This window comes from Littorina saxatilis, linkage group LG1 (assembly GCF_037325665.1).
Source record: "Littorina saxatilis isolate snail1 linkage group LG1, US_GU_Lsax_2.0, whole genome shotgun sequence".
NCBI classification, from domain to species: Eukaryota; Metazoa; Mollusca; class Gastropoda; order Littorinimorpha; family Littorinidae; genus Littorina; species Littorina saxatilis.
In genome coordinates, this window is record NC_090245.1 from 110,915,912 (window position 1) to 110,929,380 (window position 13,469).

General features: G+C 39.5%; 1 long non-coding RNA gene across 1 annotated transcript in view; it reads left to right on the forward strand.

The window, feature by feature from the left end:
• Positions 1-9,903: 9,903 nt before the first annotated feature.
• Positions 9,904-13,469, forward strand: part of LOC138958841 (uncharacterized) — a 7,495-nt gene continuing 3,929 nt past the window's right edge. Inside the window, exons 1-2 of the long non-coding RNA XR_011453528.1 lie at positions 9,904-10,038; positions 13,174-13,251. This is a non-coding gene — a long non-coding RNA (uncharacterized lncRNA). The remainder of the gene's footprint in view (positions 10,039-13,173; positions 13,252-13,469) is intronic.

Sequence of the window (13,469 nt, forward strand, 5' to 3'; positions counted from 1 at the left end):
TGTACTTTATTGTCCCTCACATATTGTACTTTATTGTCCCACACATATTGTACTTTATTGTCCCTCACATATTGTACTTTATTGTCCCACACATATTGTACTTTATTGTCCCACACATATTGTACTTTATTGTCCCACACATATTGTACTTTATTCCCCCCTCTGCTTCTTTACCTCTGTAAATTTGTAGAGTTAGTTATTTTTCGATAATGATCCAGCAACCAAACAAATAACGAGCCAGCAACAGCCTGAATCCTCGATAGTGCAATGGGTTGAGAAGCTGTTCTGTTTCGGTACTACTTTTGCGACTGAAAAGTTCCGAACGCTCTATACGTACGAAGTATACATCTCTGGAGCAAACAATACAAACATACCGCATTTAAATTAACAACTACAGGCCTGAACACATGAATCTCCATATAAAATCCATGAGTTCGGTTGTTTTCTGAATCTAGATCTGCCGTGCACAAACCGTTCATCACAAGCAAATTCCCAAGGCAAGTAACTCATACTCTAGCGACAAGAGTAGTTCCCCTTCTTTTAACGCAGTTTCTTCGACAACACTGACTGCAATCCGACGGTCAGTTTTCAACAATATTTCATTTTATAAACAGATCACACGCAACCAAATGCACACATCTCATCAATTTAAACAACATAAAGCGGTTTCATACACTATTTTCCCAACACGGGTGAAAAAGTTCGTCTGCTAGTACCATTTGACGAAAGATACATTATCCTAAGCGATACTAAAACATAAACAGAACACACAAGATCTGCCTTTACCGCCACAGCAGAATAACAGCATATATGTGTACTTGATTTTAGTCCAAAACAGGGAAACTGACAAGAAGTGTTAACAGAATGGAATGATTTGCACGGAACTATACAACCGCGCATTAATCGATCGCCTGCGCAGGTTGACTGGTTGAGTGAATAGGATTCGATCAAACTTTTGCACAAAAACTCCTGTTTTCTTTGAATAACTGAAGAAAGGAGGAATAAAGAGGTTACACACCTCGTCTCAGTGATTATTAAAAATAATGGTCTCAGTTCGCGGTCATGAAAAAGCTCGCTGAAGCTCGCATTTTTCATGATCCGCCAACTTCGACCATTATTTTTAATAATCACTGAGACTCGGCATGTAACCTCTACTTATTGTCCCTTACATATTGTACTTTATTGTCCCTCACATGTTATATGATGTTTGGTGGTTTGTTGATAGACCAGCTTTTTTGTTGTTCCGAGAGAACCGTATCGTCATTTGTTTTATCTTTATCGACCAAGGCCGAAGGCGTGCTTTGTTAATCGTATCGACTTCGTCAAACACGGGAGTACAGTATTGTTTGGTCTTTTTATGTATCGCTCTCAAGTGCAGTCACCATTGTTTTTCTTTTGGCATAACCAGATCATGATAGAACAGAGTCGCAATAGCATTTAACAACAATGCATGGCTCATGCAGATCACTCGAATGGCTATTTATACCCCATTCACGCATAGACGCCGCTTCTACTACGATGGAAAACTTTAAACAACTTCAAATTGTATTGATTTTGTCTTGATGACGTCATAAAGTTAAACTGTGTCATTTGAATGCGTCATTGCCAGCCAGCCAATCAGCGTCTAATGCGGGAGACACACCCTTCTACTGCGCAAAACAAAACATAATTATGCAGTGAAGTTCACTGCATGCAGCTCCCCGCAGTCTTCTTATCCACTGCTCGCAGCTTCATGCAGTTTATATTAAGAAAAGACATTTGCACAGATTTGAGTGAACCATACAAGCTAGGGTCCAGGGTAGTTGTTGCCAATATTGAAGAATATTGCTATTCTGATAGACACGTGGGGGAATTCTCGTGCTGTGATTGGATGGTCTCACACATCCCTATTCTGATCATCGGTCCATATTCCCACGGAAGTTGGTGCCACGTGTCATTGTCAAGAGAAGTTTTGGAACGATGTATTCATAGCCACCTATATCTCTTTTTACAATCCAACAACATACTCACACCTACACAGTCAGGTTTTATACCCGGCGACTCGACGATTTGTCAACTTGTCTCTATATATAATGATGTATGTTTAGATTACGACAGCGGTTTAACAACACAGGCGGTATTTTTTGATGTGTCGAAAGCTTTCGACAAAGTCTGGCACAAAGGATTATTAGTAAAATTGGAATCGATTGGTGTTCGAGGTCGACTTTTGTCATGGTTTTGTAGTTACTTAGCAAACCGTGTTCAGTTAGTTGTCGTTAAATGAGCTAAGTCAGAGCTGAAAGGTATACAAGCAGGTGTTCCTCAAGGTTCTGTGTTAGGCCCGTTGTTTCTGATTTATATACATGATATTGTAAATGATATTGAGTCTGTTATTAAATTGTTTGCTGATGATACTAGCATGTCACTTGCATTGAATGATCCGGTAAGACGTGCCGAAATTTTGAATACAGACCTCGATAAAATTAGTTGTTGGGCAGCACGTTGGAAAGTCACATTTAATGAAACAAAAACCAAATTGCTGAATATAAAACGTGACTTAAGCCAAATTGACCCGTTATTTTTCAATGGAATTGTTTTGGAAGACACAAAGGAACACAAGCACCTCGGTATTATTTTGCAAAATGACTGTAAATGGGACGCTCAAGTCAGAAATATTGTGAAAAAGACCACTTTGTTGATTAATTGTTTAAGGCATTACAAGTATATTATCAGTATAAGTTATGCAGAAAAAGTTTGGAAATAATGTACAAATCCTTTATTTTGCCACATTTTGACTATGTTGATGTATTATGGGATAATTGTACCGAAGCCCTGTCGAACACCCTGGAAAAACTACACCTTGAAGCTTTACGTATTATAATTGGTGGTGTGCGGAGAAATAGTCATGGTAAGATTTACAAAGAAAGCGGATTTTGTAGTCTAAAGGAACGCCGAAGACAACATAAATTGATATTATATCATAAAATGGTTCATGGTAAATGTCCCCTTATATTTAGTTGACCTTTTGCCACCACTAGTTTCATCCTTAAATCCTTATCACAGAAGACGACCACTTGAAAGATTTGTACCAGCTCACAGGACAGAAATCTTCCGAACATCCTTCGTTCCTTCGACTACAATTTTATGGAATGATCTGCCTGTTGTGGTTAACACCACAAACTCAATTAGCGAGTTTAAGCATTATTTACAAAGTCCTGATCATTATGTGCCAGTTTATTATTATTTTGGAAAAAGACATGTAGAAATACAACACAGCAGAATGCGTTTAAACATGAGTAACCTTAATTCCGATTTATGCAAACGCCATTTAAAAGATAATCCACAGTGTGCGTGCGGTAACCGGAACGAAACAGCTGAACATTACTTGTTATACTGCACGTTGTTTGAAAATGATCGAATGTCCACAAATAACTCACTGCCTGCCAATTTTAGACACGTGGAAACATTATTAAGAGGCAGCGAGCAACATTCATTTCGCATAAATACATTGATTTTCGAGTCGGTCCAATCCTTTATTGCTGAATCTGGTCGACTAACTTGAAGGATTAGCCCACGTACTGGTATTGTGTATGTTTGTGTGCAGGAGAACGTAAACCCGCCTCTCAGTGTTGTTGCATCAATTACATATTTAACATAAGTAATAATTATCATTGAGTTTTTGTTTTTGTTTTTCTGTTCTCTTTTGTGTGTGTGTGTGTGTGTGGTTGTTTTCTTCCATACATTCGTAACGAACTATGCTGCCCTCTCCATGAAAATGTACATTTATCTGAACTTACTTATTGCATGTCTCAGCATCGATGTTCTCGTCCCACGCGCTTCATTCATAGTCTCACCTTATTTTTTTCTTTATTTTTGTCTTTTCTTTTTTTATTTGATTAATTTTTTTTCTGTAAATATTCCTGTTTTGATTAAGTTCCCCATACCCCCCTCCTACATTTTGTTCTTCTGGTTAATAATTGTGTTGTCCACCATCATGAAAACTTGTGTAACTTAGCATTGTTATGGTCACGTCAAATAAGCATCTGCTTGAGTTCGTGTCCTAGCTGCATTGTTGTCAATTGTTTCATGTCATGTATTTTGAATAAAATTGTGTTTAAACCAAGAGAATGACTAGAAACGGTCAATTACTACTAACCGACTAACCACACCACGATCCACTCTCGCAGTCATACAAAACCGAAATCAATATAAAAAAAGTGAACAGTTTTCAAGTACCAGTTTATATGCAAAATCTCCACCTCCTTTCTGAATTCTCGTTACCAGAAATGAATAAAAACGCCGTCCGAAAAGCTGACTCACAATGAGAATCAGTAACCGTGAAATTAAAGTTGCACGCTTGCGTGCAAAGGTGGGAATACCCAGTTAATAACTTTACAATTTCGTCCAGGTAGGGGAAGGGCTCCTAATATGGACCATTTTTTGTTTCATGCTGATAACTAGCTTGTTTTCTTGCAAAGAAGTTTCATTTTGTGTTTGGTAGTCCTTCTCTCTCAGGCTAACCGTTAGGCCTAATTAGAGTGAAATAGCTTTGATAGAAATTCAGCAGGAATTAAATACAGAAAAAATCACAAAGGGTCCATATTACGAGCCTGGGCGCCTAATAAGGATCAGTGAAGTGGCCTTCACGAATCACTGTAAAAATTCCACTATACTTCAAAATAACATGATACAACTTAGTGTACAAGTCAGACTAATTCAAATATGCTTTAGATTGATCTGTTTTGGGTTTATCAGAGCATTATTTGAAGCACACCAGGAAACTAAAGAAGCTTATCAAAAACAGAGTGAAAATAAGTGAAATTATCAACTTCCACGAAAAGAAGACTTTTTGTTATATTTTTTTGAAATCTCGAGGACTAGTTATAGGTTATTTCCAGCAAGCTTCTTAGTGAATTAATGAAAATTGCCTTTAGCTTTTATTTTCTTCGATTTGTTGAAGGTGGTCCATATTAGGGGACTCGCACATACTTTGAGGTTTTGCTCTTATTTTTTATTTGCAGTAGAACATCGGGGTACACACTGCTAAAATGTAACAAATACGGTCTTAGCTGTCATATATAGCCATTTTTGTGTGATAAAAGCTTTGGCTGTGGACAGAAACGAGTCCGTTTTAGGCGGCAAATTTAGAGTGAACGCTGCCAAAAGTGAAAAAAAGAGAAAAAGACTAACGGTTTTGAGGTTTGTGTTTCTGAAACTGTTTTGACATGGGCAACTTATCCAGAGAGGGTGTATAAAGCGAATCAAATTGTTTTGAGCGCTCTATCGCCGTTAGTTTGTCAGAACAGGAGGTGGTCCATATTAGGAGCCGGTCCATATTAGGAGCCTTTCCCCTAACTCTGTCATGATTTGCTGGAATAACATAGAGAATGTTCACTATTTGAAAAAGCAACGAGTGTAAATCTGGTACAAAACTGCAAGCCATGTAGTATTCTGTTTATCCTACAAACTGTACTTACGTGTATTTTACTCAAAACCGGCGTCCCGCAGTCGAGGCAGCCAAATAGAAGAAGCTTGTTTTGGAACCTCGATCTATTCCAAAGCTTCGTGCAATATATTACGTCAAAGCAAAGAAACGTCACTGTGGAAAGTGTAGCGTGACGTGTTAGTTCTAAAAATTCATCGAAGGGAATTAACAAGCGCAATTTTTTTTTCTGTGATGACGTTTGTCTTGGTGACTTTGACATCGTAAGCAGTGGGAAAACAGGTCCCTGCCAGATTTGCTTGACATGACCTCATTAACATGATATACACACGTGTGGTTTGAACGATATTGGTTATCTAATGAGTGGTCTATCTCCCGTGTGTAGGATACAGTAGTGTTCATGGTCCGGAGTGTCTTCAGTAATCACAACAGAAAGTACTAACAGGGGTCACTTTAGAAAACAAGTTTGTTGTTTCTGCTGGAATCACACAGACATTCACGCGTTCAGGAGGTTCTAGGAAGTTATTGCAGCGGCAAGAAGTGCTAAGTAGGATTTTTTAAAGCGAAAACTATATGTTGTGTTTGCTTGTTTTCTGCATAATTCACACAGCGACCCATGCAGGTGTGTCTAAAGGTATCACAAGAGCGAGTGCTACCCTAATGGAGCGAACTGCTGTGTGTGCTTTTTATGATTGAATCGTCAGCTATTGCGTACCTTAATTAGGTACGGTTTTCCGACAATAATCTCGTGCAAGCTCCAATGTCAATTTCACGCGCGAATGAAATCGGAAAGGAAAAAGCACTAGTTGCCCGGGAAAAATAATACCGGGCGACTTCAGCGGTGAACGAACACACAAACACAGATCCGTCGAAGCAATAAACGAAAAAGACACTTCACAGTACGCTAATGTGTGACCTTCTGGCTTTGCACCCTTGGAACCCTCTAAACTTCTGCAGTGGGTGTCCATGGACCCTCTACGAATTAAAAGTTGGGGTCCCGGGACTTTCTATGAGAGGCGTCCAGTGTGTGTGTGTGTGGGTGTGTCTGTGTGTGGGTGTGTTTGTGTGTGCGTGCGTGCGTGTATGTATGTGCGTGCGTGTGTGTATGTGTATGTGTGTGTGTATGTGTGTGTGTGTTTGTGTGTGCGTGCGTGCGTGCGTGTATGTATGTGCGTGCGTGTATGTATGTGCGTGCGTGTGTGTGTGTGTGTTAGTGTGTGTGTTAGTGTGTGTGTTAGAGATAGCGTGTAGAAAGACAATCACAGATAGAAAGGGACAGAGAGAGACAGAGGAAAACAACTGTGAGACATTAGAAGAGACAGGAGAGATATAAAAGAAAAATCAGGAATATTAAATTAAAAGAGCGCCTATGTGATTGTCAAAGTACATTACAAATATCGTATGTCATTTTGGATTATGTTAAATCGTCAATACAATACAATACAATACAATACAATACAATACAATAATCTTTATTCATCTCTGAAAGAGAAATTACAAGCTTGACTGTGTGTCTGTAAAATCAATCAATTAATCAATCAATCAACCATGCATGTAGTAACATTCACATCGCATATTCACATCATATCGTTACACGCAAACATTGTACCCACACACTTACTAAAATAAGCCTACAAATAGAAGCAATGCATTGCCTGTTTAAAAATCATATCACATTATCACCTTATCACAACACAATCTAGCACTGAATACAAAGAGAGTTGGAATTGGGATTCAGTGTGAAGCACCTGTTGTTCTATGACTTCATCTTCAATGAGTCTGAATCACGTTCACCGTTCTCACTTTCCTGGCTCAAATTAAGCTTCAACCTCTCCTGTAACACCGAAGTACTTGTACTCATGTCTATTTGCTTTGAAACAGCTTCTACCGGGGTTGTTTTTGATTGTTAGTATGCGCGAGTGCTTAACGAGGGCTTAATGTGTGCATATACTCATGACAACCTGTTGTGACGTCATTCGCATGACGTTTTTTTAAAACTACAGAGTGCTTTCTGGCTGTTGAAAGTCTGACCAATTAAACATAATATCTTTTGTCATCAGTTAAAGCTTACAAAAGGCTCAATCCCAAGGCATTTTGAGGGAACTTGTGTTTTACACGTCACGTGTTTTAAGGGGAGGGGGGGGGGGGGGGTAGGGTGACGTACAAAGGTAACGTAAAAAAAGAACACGCCTTCAGTGTACAAGCCAAGACATGTCAGTGAAAGCCAGGTTATTTCTCCAAATGTGAATACAGTTTTTGGGCACTTTCAACGGTTAATTTCGGCCTCAGACAAGTCGACGCTGAGAGTAATAGAAGAAAATTAGACGTAAACTAGGAAAAATGTAATCCAATTTCAGAAAGAACACTATCATTATAACAAATTACTTGCTAAAACCTAAGGTAATTATGTTAGCTTCAATTCTGGCTCCCTTGTTGCTAGCATGCACTCGGATTTTCACATTCAGTCAAGTTTCGACTAAATGTTTTAACATAGAGGGGGAATCGAGACGAGGGTCATGGTGTATGTGTGTATGTGTGTATGTGTGTGTGTGTGTGTGCGTGTGTGTGTGTGTAGAGCGATTCAGAGTAAACTACTGGACCGATCTTTATGAAATTTGACATGAGAGGTCCTGGGTATGATATCCCCGGACGTCTTTTTCTTTTTTTCGATAAATGTCTTTGATGACGTCATATCTGGCTATTTGTAAAAGTTGAGGCGGCACTGTCACACCCTCATTTTTCAATAAAATGTATTGAAATTTTGACCAAGCAATCTTCGACAAAGGCCGGACTTTGGTACTGCATTTCAGCTTGGAGGCTTAAAAATCATTTAATGACTTTGGTCATTGAAAATCTGAAAATTGTAATTAAATTAGTTTTTTTATAAAACGATCCAAAATTACGTTCATCTTATTCTTCATCATTTTCTGATTCCAAAAACATATAAATATGTTATATTCAGATCTAAAAACAAGCTCAGAAATTTACAAATATAAAAATTATTATTAAAATAAAATTTTGAAATCAATTTAAAAACACTTTCATGCATCTTATTCTTTGTCGGTTCCTGATTCCAAAAACATATAGATATGATATGTTTGGATTAAAAACACGCTCAAAAAGTTAAAACGAAGAGAGGTACAGTAAAGTGTGCTATGAAGCACAGCGCAACCGCTACCGCGCCAAACAGGCTCGTCACTTTCACTGCCTTTTGCACTAGCGGCGGACTACGTTCAATTTCATTCTGTGAGTTCCACAGCTTGATTAAATGTAGTAATTTCGCCTTACGCGACTTGTTTGTTTTATTAATGAAATAATACAAGTACTCAGAAACCGAATTTCAACCTGTGTGTTGTATCAGTAAAACTGAAATTTGAACAAGAGGCGAAGCCTTCAAGGCTCACGTAAGAAATCGACAAACTGTAACACAAACTCAATCACTTCGTCACACATACACACACACACACACACACACACACACACACACACACACACACACACACACACACACACATACACACACACACACACACACACACACACACACACACACACACACAGTAAGCGGCATAGGTGACACTGTGCAAGAAAGCGAGACACTAGATCTAGATCTGAATGGCCGATTTCGAAGAAAAAACTAGTCTCGGCCCGCTCGGCAAAATAACAATGACCGAGACTTTCAGTAATTCCTTCGCGTGACGTCTAACCCTCTTACGTCATAATGTGACGTCTTCAAATGTTGTGACGTCTTCAAATGTTAAAGTTTCTACCACAGACATACATACATACATACATACATACATACATACATACATACATACATACATACATACATACGCACGCACGCACGCACGCACGCACGCACGCACAGACAGACAAAAGTTAGCATCGCATAGGCTACACTTACGTGAGCCAAAAATCGCCACGTTAGAATCGAGTTTAATTTGCTTTAGAAATGATTGTTCTCAGTAATTAGACACTACCCAGTCTTGGTTGGGAGAGACTAAATCCCAACTTTTGTAGCCGAGACCAGGTTTTGGACGTCTTCGTTCTTTGGTATCTGTGTGTTCTATGTGTGACGTCAATTTGCTGTAAAACGTCAGTATTTCACGTAAACAAGTGCTGAACAATGTTCTACGTGTGTGATCATTGAGTACATTGTTGTACATTACAGATGCGTTGGTCAACTTTGCTCAATGGTAATGGGATTTGTGTTCGCTTTGTTGTTTTGACTTGTATGATTTTCTGTGTTAAAGTAAATATATTCTTTAATAAATGCACAGGATTCGTTGCTTTGACACTGAAGTGTTAAGAAACAGGATAGTACCATAGCGTGTTTAAAACAAAGCTCTCCCCCCCCCCCCCCCCTTGTTTTGCATCGTTGACTATTTGATTTTTGAATATTCCTCGCCTTATTTCCGAGAGACCCGTAAACTGTATGAATGTCAACGCTGAGGATTTTGTTCGTGTGGGTATTTCTACAATCAGAAATCTCTGCCGCTTTGCCGAGAGATCGACCAACTCCATGAAGGCCAACGTTCACCACAGGCCCAGTGTTCTGTGCAGTGTTCTGTCCTTGATCGGTGGATTCCTGCTGACACTCTTTTTCCACTGCAGTAAGTGTGTGTGTGTGTGTGTGTGTGTGTGTGTGTGTGTGCGCGCGCGCGTACATGTGTGTGTGCGTGTGTGTGTGTATGTGCGTGCGTGCGTGCGTGCGTGCGTGCGTGTGTGTATGTGTGTGTATGTGTGTGTGTGTTGGAGAGTTGACCTCCAGCCCATTAAACGGAAACGATGATATCTTCTAATTTTGTGTTATGAAATATGGTAACAAAAAGAATAGTCATTATATTTACGATTAACGAGCAAGAAGACAAACAGTCATATCCTCAGGTGGCAATTCTGAGTTTCCAAAGGTTTTACGTCTCTCATTTCCTTGGAGAAGTCGACTTTGCGAGGTTTGCTTCCTCAACATTTGCCTCCAACACCACACGCCTTATTTAGAATGATCTAATTACGTGGAACATTTGCCTCCAACAAAGCACCACACGCCTTATTTAGAATGATCTAATTACGTGGAACATTTGCCTCCAACATCACACGCCTTAATTAGAATGATCTAATTACGTGGAACATTTGCCTCCAACACCACACGCCTTATTTAGCATGATCTAATTACGTGGAACATTTGCCTCCAACAAAGCACCACACGCCTTATTTAGAATGATCTAATTACGTGGAACATTTGCCTCCAACAAAGCACCACACGCCTTATTTAGAATGATCTAATTACGTGGAACACAATGTGTTTGCCTCCAACAAAGCACCACACGCCTTATTTAGAATGATCTAATTACGTGGAACATTTGCCTCCAACAAAGCACCACACGCCTTATTTAGAATGATCTAATTACGTGGAACATTTGCCTCCAACAAAGCACCACACGCCTTATTTAGAATGATCTAATTACGTGGAACATTTGCCTCCAACAAAGCACCACACGCCTTATTTAGAATGATCTAATTACGTGGAACACGATGTATTTGCCTCCAACAAAGCACCACACGCCTTATTTAGAATGATCTAATTACGTGGAACATTTGCCTCCAACAAAGCACCACACGCCTTATTTAGAATGATCTAATTACGTGGAACACAATGTGTTTGCCTCCAACAAAGCACCACACGCCTTATTTAGAATGATCTAATTACGTGGAACATTTGCCTCCAACAAAGCACCACACGCCTTATTTAGAATGATCTAATTACGTGGAACATTTGCCTCCAACAAAGCACCACACGCCTTATTTAGAATGATCTAATTACGTGGAACATTTGCCTCCAACAAAGCACCACACGCCTTATTTAGAATGATCTAATTACGTGGAACACGATGTATTTGCCTCCAACAAAGCACCACACGCCTTATTTAGAATGATCTAATTACGTGGAACACGATGTGTTTGCCTCCAACAAAGCACCACACGCCTTATTTAGAATGATCTAATTACGTGGAACACGATGTATTTGAGATAGTTTGCTTCCTCAACATTTGCCTCCAACAAAGCACACAACGCCTTATTTAGAATGATCTAATTACGTGGAACACGATGTATTTGCCTCCAACAAAGCACCACACGCCTTATTTAGAATGATCTAATTACGTGGAACACGATGTATTTGCCTCCAACAAAGCACCACACGCCTTATTTAGAATGATCTAATTACGTGGAACACGATGTGTTTGCCTCCAACAAAGCACCACACGCCTTATTTAGAATGATCTAATTACGTGGAACACGATGTATTTGAGATAGTTTGCTTCCTCAACATTTGCCTCCAACAAAGCACCACACGCCTTATTTAGAATGATCTAATTACGTGGAACACGATGTATTTGCCTCCAACAAAGCACCACACGCCTTATTTAGAATGATCTAATTACGTGGAACACGATGTATTTGCCTCCAACAAAGCACCACACGCCTTATTTAGAATGATCTAATTACGTGGAACACGATGTATTTGCCTCCAACAAAGCACCACACGCCTTATCTAGAATGATCTAATTACGTGGAACATTTGCCTCCAACAAAGCACCACACGCCTTATCTAGAATGATCTAATTACGTGGAACATTTGCCTCCAACAAAGCACCACACGCCTTATCTAGAATGATCTAATTACGTGGAACACGATGTATTTGCCTCCAACAAAGCACCACACGCCTTATTTAGCATGATCTAATTACGTGGAACATTTGCCTCCAACAAAGCTCCACACGCCTTATTTAGCATGATCTAATTACGTGAAACACGATGTATTTGCCTCCAACAAAGCTCCACACGCCTTATTTAGCATGATCTAATTACGTGAAACACGATGTATTTGCCTCCAACAAAGCACCACACGCCTTATTTAGAATGATCTAATTACGTGAAACACGATGTATTTGCCTCCAACAAAGCACCACACGCCTTATTTAGAATGATCTAATTACGTGGAACACGATGTATTTGCCTCCAACAAAGCACCACACGCCTTATTTAGAATGATCTAATTACGTGAAACACGATGTATTTGCCTCCAACAAAGCACCACACGCCTTATTTAGAATGATCTAATTACGTGGAACACGATGTATTTGCCTCCAACAAAGCACCACACGCCTTATTTAGAATGATCTAATTACGTGGAACATTTGCCTCCAACAAAGCACCACACGCCTTATTTAGAATGATCTAATTACGTGGAACACGATGTATTTGCCTCCAACAAAGCACCACACGCCTTATCTAGAATGATCTAATTACGTGGAACACGATGTATTTGCCTCCAACAAAGCACCACACGCCTTATTTATAATGAACTAATTACGTGGAACACGATGTATTTGCCTCCAACAAAGCACCACACGCCTTATTTAGAATGATCTAATTACGTGGAACACGATGTATTTGAGATAGTTGGAGAGCATAAGTATATCAAATTATATAAGCTTTTTGGGTAACACTAACAGGCAGGAATCAATAAACATAAATGATAAATTATGTTGTGCCACGCTTGACAAAAAACACCCAAACAGAAGTTTAAAAAAAAACCCACAAATAATAAGGACAATTTAAAAACAATGGTACAAATATATATGTAATATAATACAACAACAACAACAACAACAACAACAACAACAACAACAACCTGGATGCCCCTCGTGATGCTATCACTATTAATTGATCATGGTTTTCTCCTCCAGTAACCTGTTCTTATATCAACACCAGTATCGAGTTGGAGCAGTTGGGAAAGCACGAACGTTGGAAACGACAAGGCTGCAGTGAGTATGCTTACCTCTGCAGTACCCGGCGAATAAGACGCGCACACCCACACACACGGTTGCGAGTGATTTATTTTTGTTGTGTTCAAAACGGTGTAAAATACGAATCAGACACGAACAAGTAAAAACGGGTACATCACGAAGCGTCCCGGTACCGAAGCGTCCCGGTACCGAAGCGAGACGAGGGTCGTGGTGTACGTGTGTGTGTGTGTGTGTGT